This window comes from Doryrhamphus excisus, linkage group LG9, assembly GCF_037039965.1.
Source record: "Doryrhamphus excisus strain RoL-2023G ecotype Guam linkage group LG9, RoL_Dexc_Guam_v1.1, whole genome shotgun sequence".
Lineage (NCBI taxonomy): Eukaryota > Metazoa > Chordata > Actinopteri > Syngnathiformes > Syngnathidae > Doryrhamphus > Doryrhamphus excisus.
The window spans coordinates 14,502,501-14,512,500 of NC_136365.1; positions in this window are offsets into that span (position 1 = coordinate 14,502,501).

Sequence of the window (10,000 nt, forward strand, 5' to 3'; positions counted from 1 at the left end):
TGCTCTCGCCTGACGGAAGAGGGCGCTCTTTCCCACTTGTTGGGGGAAGCAATGATTTTTGTGGGAATCCGGTTGGCCAGTGTCGCTGTAGGAGCCATGAATGAATTTGGATTGATTCTTTGTAGGTGCATGATAGTTTAAACTTGAATAGTGGTGTCTGTTATTATTTATGATATTATTTAGATTCGTTGTGATCACGTGGACACGGGAAGTAGGTCAAATGGTTATGGGCGGTGACGTTTCGTTAATAAAGGCACCTGTTCACCTGTGTGGCCAGGGAAGAGAGAGGGTGAGCAGGGTTGCCGTATTTTTTGTTGACCGCTAATTCATTTAATCTCTGTGATTACTTTGATTATGAGTTTGTGCTCGGTATCATAAGTTGATCATTAATTTTCTTTAATAAAAGGTTGAACTCATTTTTTGTATCTCGGAGATATTTTGTGTGTGGCGCGTCAGACAAAGTAAAGGCCCGGCTTCAGCCTCTCAGCAACTCTTTTGGATGAAGTCGCTATATTTTGTCAACAAAAAAAAAGGCATTTAAAAGGAAACACCAGGACAGCACAACGGATCAACGGATCAAGAGGACAAAAAGAGGAAGCTGATTAAATCCAACAACCATCGGACATAAAGTACGGAGGTAGGCGCTGGCTGTCAAACAAATTTGGAGCCGCTGCAAAGCGAACTACAGCCAGGCAAGCTCACCTGTGGATGTGCGCATGAAGCTGTATGTTAATGGAAGAAATGCGGCTTGTAAATTGACTGCAGTTTGTTCATTGGGAATGATTGCGCGATGGCTTGAGGACTGAATCTTTCGGCGCATCGGCGTTATTTATTGCAAGACATCCTGGTGCTGAAGTTATCTCCATGCTATAAATATGTGAAATATCGCTCTCTCGCTCCGACGTTGCTGCTGCTCTGCCGTTATGTGGAACGATTTTTGGATGAATTTCCTTTTTGGCTGTGGATGCAATTTAAATGCACAAAGAATACATTGAAGGAAAACCCAAAAGGAAACGAATGGAGGAAACGGAGTCAAATAAATGCTGCTATTGCAAGTTTTGAAGTCCATGTGTTTCAAAGGTGCAAACGAATAAATCAAAAGGATATGTTTTAAAGGATCTCAAAAGGAAATCAAAATATAAAGATGAGTGAAATAAATGCTGGTGTTGAAATGGAGTGTGGAAAAAGAGAAACGAAACTCACAGCCAAGGCCTGGGCAAATAAAATTGAAAAACTTCAGTATGAACGCAAAACCTTTGTGAATAAAATTAAAGGGCTCATACCTGAAATGAAACCGCTTATGAAAAGCAAGGGAAACGTCTCACATGTTCAATCTCACCTGGAGAACTTAATTCAACTTTGTGAAAATGCTATCACATCACATAATGTGTTGATTCCTTTACTTCCTGAGGACGAACTAAATAAACAAAATGAATGGTTTGCCAGCATCATGAAATATGGTAACACATTTGAAGTAAGTAAGTAAGTAAGTAAGTTTTATTTATATAGCACCTTTCTCAGACAAAAGTCACAAAGTGCTTCACAAAAGGCAAAACACAGGGTTAAAATACACATAAAAAATACAATAAAACAATAAAACAATGTACAATAAAAATAGACATAAAGCAGTACATAAAAACAGTATACAATAAAATAGACTAAATAAATATATGATGGTCATAATACCCTAAATCTACTGAGCTGGGTATGCCTGCAAAAACAAGTGAGTTTTAAGGTTACTCTTAAATGCATCGACAGAGTCAAGCGAACGTAGGGAGGGTGGAAGGTCATTCCAGAGCCTCGGCGCAACAACCTGAAAAGATAGGTCTCCTCGGGTCCTAAAACGACTACGAGGGACCATGAGTAAATTTTGATCTGACGATCTCAGCCTCCGAGAGGGGGTATAGGGACGCAACAAGTCTCGTATGTAGACAGGGGCCTGGCCGTGCAAGGCTCTAAAAGTGAGCACCAGGATTTTAAAATTCACACGGAATGAGACTGGGAGCCAATGGAGAGCTTTCAGAATCGGTCTGATGTGAGCCCTTCTGTTGCATCGGGTCAATAACCGCGCAGCAGAATTTTGAACCTGTTGCAGACGAGACAACTCTTTTTTGTTTAGGCAAGAAAACAAACTATTACAGTAGTCTAAACGAGAAGACACAAAGGCATGGATTATCATCTCGAGCTCACCTTTAGATACAATCGTTCGAAGTTTCGAGATTTTTCTTAGCTGAAAGAAACAATTCCGAGTGAGCTGCTTTGAGTGGTGCTGTAATGACATTTCCTTGTCAAAAATTACTCCAAGATTTCTGAGGCTTGACTTACAAGACAGGCTGTGAGCACTCAAATACTGTTTGATCCCTGGAATAACTTCATCAGGGGCAATCACCAGCACCTCAGTTTTATCTGAATTTAGTTGAAGGGAATTAGCGCCGAGCCATTGTTTTATTTGCACTAAACAATTCATTAAAGAGTTCAATTTTTGTATCTCAGAAGCCTTAAAAGAACAGTACAGCTGAATGTCGTCAGCAAACAGATGGTAGGAGACATCATCAAAATCCTGGATAATCTTTCCTAGAGGGAGAACATATAACAAAAACAAAATCGGACCCAAAACAGAGCCCTGAGGTACTCCAAACAACAGATCAGCAGAGTCAGATCGGATCTGGTTAACTGAGACACTAAAACTCCTGTCTGATAAACAAGAAGAGAACCAAGCTAGGACAGAGCCTGACAGTCCGACTAAGTCATGTAGTCTTGTTTGCAAAATCTGATGATCGACAGTGTCAAATGCCGAGGAGAGATCTAGCAGAACAAGGACCGTGCATTTTCCAGAATCTGCAGACATCATGATGTCACTAGACACTTTTAACAGGGCAGTTTCTGTTGAGTGAAGTTTGCGAAAACCAGACTGGAAAGTGTCAAAAATATCATATTTTTGCAAGAAATGTAGCAGCTGTTCGGAGACCACCTTCTCTAAGATTTTAGACATGAAAGGAAGCTTTGATATAGGTCTGTAATTTTTGGGATCGGTGACATCCAGATTTGATTTTTTAAGAAGTGGCTCCACAATAGCATGTTTAAAAGCACTGGGGAAAACACCAGTAGCGAGTGACAGATTGATCACTTTAGTAACCCAGGGGGCAATGACATCAAACACTTTCAAAAAGAGTTTAGAGGGCAGCACATCAGATGAACTGGAAGATGGCTTCATTTTTGTTACCAGAGCTGAAATCTCAACCTCAGTCACAGGTTTAAAAGAGGACCACTCATGGGGTGCAGGCTCCTGAACAACAGGGTTACACCCACAGAACACTGGAAGACTGTTCTTAATGTCCTGAATTTTGCTGAGAAACACTTTGAGAAAATCATTGCTATCAGCTTTGCAAAAAACAGGAATAACAGGAGCAGCAGGAGAGACAATAGAATTGATGGTGTCAAAGAGCACTTGAGGTTTCTTCTTATTTGAGATAATCAACTGCTTAAAGTAGTCAGATCTAGCAGTTTTTATCATTTCATTTAAAGATGACACAAGTTCCCGAAGGTGCAATCGGTGGACCTCAAGTTTAGTAGCCTTCCGAGCCTTCCACAGACGCTCAGTTTTCCGACAAAGTCGCTTCAAATTCCGAATACAGTCATTTATCCAGGGACATGCAGATTTTTGAGACACCAGATTGGATTTAACCGGTGCAACCAAATCTAAAATTGATTCACAGTGGTCGTTAAAACAATTTATAAAATTATCAACATTGTCACATTCCAAGAACAGATGTGGATCAAACAGGACAGAGAAACTACCTGCAGTATTCTCAGAGATGATGCGTCTCTGCGATCTAACCACAGGAAGCACAGGCTGAAGTGTAGGGAGCAGATCAAATAAGACACAACTATGATCGCTCAAATGGACATCTTCCACACAAAAGTTGGCAACATTAAGGCCAAGTGAAAACACTAAGTCGAGAATATGACCTTTTTGATGTGTAGCGACTGAGACATGTTGCTCAAAATTAAAAGTTTCAGTCATTGTTAATAGTTCCATTGCTTGGCTAGATGTGCTGTCATCAACATGCAAGTTAAAATCTCCCAGAATTAAAACATTTTCCAACTTAATTATTGAAGATAAAAAGTCACTAAAATCATTTAAAAAGACAGAGGCCGGACCAGGAGGACGATAAACCAGCACACAATAGAATGAGTTTGAGGAGCCAATTTTCAACATCTGAGACTCAAAGGATGAGTAGATTTGAGTATCCATCACTTTACAGGTGAAGCTGTCTCTGAAAACCACAGCAACACCTCCTCCTCGACGGGAGGGGCGGGGCCTCCCAAGAACGGAGCAACCATCAGGACAGAGTTCATTTAAATGAACGAACTCCCCTTCTCTTTGCCACGTCTCAGTGAAGAACATGAAGTCCATATTTTGCCTGGTAAAAAGATCGCTCAAGGCAAAAGACTTGTTTGCAATAGAACGTGCGTTCAATAGACCAAGCCGAATCAACGATGACGTCACAGTCGCCGTAGCCGGACACAGCGGGATTGGTCGGAGACACGAAAGGCGATCACGTGACCTCCAACTGACTTGGGAACTAGCATGCTGGATGTTCGGTGTAAACACAGGATAACGCGATGGCTGTATATCCCAGTGATCACAGTTCAAGTAACGGACAGGCTCCAAATGACTGGCCAAAAAGCCACAGGAAGACAGGGGGGAAGAAACTCCGTCGTCACTGCAGGCATCGAGGAGAGGGATCGTACGTAAACACCTGGCCCGGTAATCCACGGAGGTGATCCCTGCTACGCGTGAATAAAGTCTGCGCTTTACTTGGACGCCTGCCCGAGATCCTCGTTGCCTCGGTCTCCTCTTTTTCCTCGAAGTACGTGATAGCAACAGGTACTCAGGTGAGTCGGGTGTGCAAACAAGGGGAGGAGGAAAAGTTTGTTTGTATTTATCCCAGTCCATGAAAAGGGCTTCCATAGATTCTTTTATGCGAAAAAGAGAGCCGCGATCGTAGCTCCGAATTATAGATGCACAGCCCTGAGATATATGGGATGATATGACCACATATATTGTATATTGTGTATATTGAAGAGGATGTTAAAAGGTGGCTTAGTGAAGCTGAGGAGCCACAGCAAAATAACAGCCTTGGTCAATCAGATCCTGATGCAGTCAGTGAAGAAGTGCTTCATTTACCAACTGAGGATGAACATCAAGCACCAACTCAGGCTGTGTCCATAATCATGACAGAGGACATTCAAGATAACATAAAACCAAGTGACAGTGTATCAAACGTGGGAAGCAAGAACTATGTTACTGGAGGAAAGTCCGTTGCCTCTGCTGCTTCTTCTGCACGTCTTAAAGCTGAGGCTGATTTGGCAGCTTTAATGGCAAGACAGAGACTACTGAAGGATAAACAGGAACTGGAGGAGCAGGAGGAACAACTGAGGAGAAAGAAAGAGCAGTTAAAATTGGATGAAGACATTGCAGTGCACATGGCCAAATTAAACGTGCTACGATCTCAGAGCATCTTAAGTGGAACCTCATCCAAGCGCTCCGATGGAATGAACTCTTACCTGGAGAAAGGAAAATCTAAACCAAAAGCTCTCAATGCTAACGCAAAAACATTTACTCCACAAGCATCACCGAAACAAAAGGAAACCAAACATGATTACATGGATCCAGGGGCAAAGCCTAAGGAGAAAGCTGTACCCCAGTTCATCTATTCCGAGCCTGTGTCACTTAATCCAAAACAACGTTCAGTGAACCACCACGCTCATGGAAACACTCAAACTCGAAACGAAGATTTATGGAGTGCAGCATTTGAATCAAAAAATGAGGATCAAAACAATACGCTAGGAATTATGAGGAAGCAAAATGAAATAACTACGCTTCTGATACAACAGCAATGCCTGTCATCATTGCCAAAGAGAGAGATCCCAATTTTTGATGGTGATCCATTAAAATATCAAGCGTTTACTAAAGCTTTTGAGAATGGTGTGGAACGAAACACTCAGAGTTACAGTGATAGACTCTATTTCCTGGAGCAATACACTAGAGGTCATCCTAAGGAACTGGTTAGAAGCTGCCAGCATTTTAACCCAGAGAGGGGCTACGTCAAGGCCAAAGCTCTATTGAGGGAGCATTTTGGGAATGAGCAGAAAGTAGCCGCAGCATATATGGAAAGGGCTCTTTCATGGCCTTCCATCAAAATGGAGGATGCAAAGGCTCTCCAGGATTACAGTCTTTTCCTCAGAGGCTGTTCTAACGCCATGGCAGGGGTGGGATATTTGCATGAGTTAGATCTGCCCGCCAATATGCTCTCCATTATAAGGAAGTTGCCTTACAAATTCAGAGACAAGTGGAGAACCGTAGCCTGTGAGCTGCAGGAGAGGCGCAATCAGAGACCAACGTTCAATGACATCGCCAATTTTATTGAGAGACAAGTGAAGATCTTGACTGATCCAGTGTTTGGAAATATATATGATGCTCCCCCAGCAACAATAAATAAAGGTGTAAGCAAATTCAAGCAACAGTCTCGTTCTGGAATGAAAGGAACCAGCTTCGCCACCACGGTAGCTCCTGTAGAAAACAACACTCATTCTAGAACCAAAGAGAAGGAACAATTTCAAGCTGCAAGGAGGATGTGTCTTTGTTGTGGAGGAGGACACATATTGGATTTGTGTCCCCAGTTGGAGAAAAGACCCCACAAGGAGAAGATAGGCTTCTTACGAGAAAAAGGTGTCTGTTTTGGCTGCTTGTGTATAGGACACATTAGCAAGGATTGCAGAAAACGGTTTTCTTGTGCAAAGTGTTGTCTTTTACATCCAAATGTTCTTCATATTCCAAAGGCAAAGTCAAAGGACTCTGATCAAGCCGAAGGGAAATCAGAGAAAGCTGCGGACAGCACCCTGGTGTCAAGTGGTCTCACTGGGGCTGGTGATCATGATTGTAAACTTCCCATAGTCCCCGTACAAGTTAAGTCGAAGAAGGGCAGCAAGATTATTAGAACTTATGCTTTCTTGGATCAGGGAAGCACAGCAGTATTCTGCACAGAGGCACTACTGCACAAGCTGGGCCTCACAGGAAAGAAGGCACGTATTCTCTTGCGGACCATGGGCCAAGAAAGGGTAGTGAGCAGCCATATTGTGTCAGGACTGGAGGTGGCTGGTCTAAACTGCGATAATTTCTGTGATCTGCCCAAAACTTTCACACAGGAGTATATGCCCGTCCACAGTGGGAACATTCCAAGACAGAGGGATCTTCAGAAATGGCCACATTTGAAACATGTCCAGTTGCCTGAGGTGGAGGCAGGGATTGAGCTGCTGATTGGGACAAATGTTCCCAAGGCTTTGGAACCATTGCAAGTCATTCATAGCGTCAATGGTGGGCCCTATGCAATTAGGACAATGCTGGGCTGGACTGTGAATGGACCTCTAAATGGAGAAAGCGAGGAAGCGATGGATTGTGAGCAGCCAGAGTTATCTGTGAACAGAGTGTCAGTTGTAAATTTGGATGAACTTTGGCAGCAGCAGTTCAAAGTGGATTTCCCTGAATGTAGTATTGATGAGCAACCTGGAATGTCAAGAGAGGATCAGAAGTTTATGGATTTGGTGAGAAACTCAGCAAAGCAAGTGAATGGCCATTACCAGATCAGATTACCATTAAGGAATGAGGAACTCAACATGCCAAATAATAGAATAATTGTTGAGCAACGTGCAAAATACCTGAAGAGGAGGCTTTTGAAGGACTCGTCATTCCACGCAGAATATACAGCCTTCATGAATGATCTGGTTGCCAAAGGTTATGCCGAAAAGGTGTCTGAAGAGGAGTTGGACCGCTGTGATGGCAAGGTTTGGTATAGCCCCCATCATGGTGTCTATCATCCGAAGAAGAGGAAAATCAGAGTCGTTTTCGACTGTGGAGCGAGTTTCCAAGGAACATCTCTTAATGCTGAGCTCCTGCAAGGACCGGACCTGACCAGTTCATTGATCGGAGTGGTGACCAGGTTCCGGAAAGAACCAGTGGTGATCATGGCAGATATTGAGTCCATGTTTCACCAGGTAAGGGTACCAGCTGAAGACGCAGATTTGTTGAGGTTTCTCTGGTGGCCTGATGGGGATTTAAATCAAGAACTCAGTGACTTCAGGATGATGGTGCATCTCTTCGGGGCAACTTCGTCTCCCAGTTGCGCCAATTTCGCTCTCAGGAAATGTGCAGAAGATAATAAGGAACAGTTCAGCCAAGAAGTGATTGATAAGGTCCTACATTGCTTCTATGTTGACGATTGCCTGGTGTCGGTGACTTCAGAGGAGGAAGCTGTATCTCTCCATCATGACCTTGTCTCCATCTGTGCAAAGGGTGGTTTTAAGCTTAGGAAATGGATAAGCAACAGATGTGAGGTTATGGTTGCAATACCTGAAAGCCACCGAGCAACAGACATGACAGACTTGGACCTGGATCAGGATCAGCTACTAGTGGAGAGAGTGCTGGGTGTGGAATGGTGTATTCAGTCGGACACCTTTAAGTTTAAGATCATTGTTAAGGACAGACCACTCACCAGGAGGGGAATTCTCTCAACTGTCAGCTCCATCTATGATCCTCTTGGAATCCTGAGCCCTGTAGTATTATTGGCAAAGAAAATCTTGAGAGATCTGTGCAGGAGATCACTTGGCTGGGATGACATCATACCTGAACCAGTTGTCAAAGAATGGACAACGTGGCTACAGGAACTGTGCCGTCTAGAGGGTTTTAACGTCACGAGATGCCTGAAACCACTAAACTTTGGAGAGACGACCACAGCACAGCTGCACCATTTCTGTGATGCAAGTGAGGATGGCTACGGGGTAGTGACTTACCTGCTGTCACGTAACAAAGACTCTCAGGTACACAGTGCTTTTGTCATGGGAAAGGCAAGGGTGGCTCCACTTAAGTCTGTTACCATCCCTCGTATGGAGCTAATCGCTGCCACTATGGCGAGCCGTATTGATGTCCTGTGGAGGAAAGAGCTACATTTGGATTTACAGGATTCCGTGTTTTGGACAGACAGTGCATCTGTACTCAAATATATCAAGAATGAGACTTCCAGGTTCAAAGTTTTTGTTGCCAACAGGGTCTCGGAGATTCTCAAAGTTTCACTGTCTTCTCAATGGAGGTACGTAGACACTGCAAGTAATCCAGCAGATGTGGCCTCGAGAGGCTTGAAAGTGGATGCATTCCTCAAAAATCTAACATGGGTGTCAGGTCCACCTTTTCTCCATCAACCTGAGTGTTCGTGGCCTGTTAATCCTGAGGATGTTCAACAGCTTCCATCCGATGACCCTGAGGTCAAGAAAGCTGTTGCAGTAAATGCTGTACAGGCCAGCAAGGAGGATGATGCTTTGGTTCGCATGATCAGTTATTTCTCATCTTGGACTGGTCTGAAAAGGTCTGTAGCTTGGATGTTGAGATTCAAGAACTGGCTTTTGGCTTGCTGTCAGAAAAGGAAACAGTTGACCACCGAGCTTGCCCAGTCTGATTTGGATGTGATACACAAGGAATGTTCTTTGAAGAAGAATATGGATGTTTTTAAAGAGGAGAATCGTTCAAGTTGTCTGACAGTGGAGGAGCTGGAGTGGAGGCCGAGATGGAAATCATCGGGTTTTGCCAACGGAAGAAGTTTCCAGAGGAATTCTCCAGGCTCCAAAAAGGCAAAAGTGTTAAGGGCCATAGCCATATTTATAAACTCTGCCCACTGGTCGAAGATGGTGTTCTGAGAGTTGGCGGTCGACTGAGCAGGTCTTCTATGCCTGCAGAGGCTAAACATCCCATTATATTGGCTAAAGATTTCCATATCTCAGACATTATTCTAAGGCATATTCACCAGGAAGTGGGACATGGTGGCCGTAACCACATGCTAGCCAAACTGCGGGAGAAGTATTGGATCACTGGGGCTAGTACAACCATAAGGAGAGCTCTGTCTAAGTGTGTCATCTGTCGGAGACTGAATGCTCAGCCAGTGTCCCA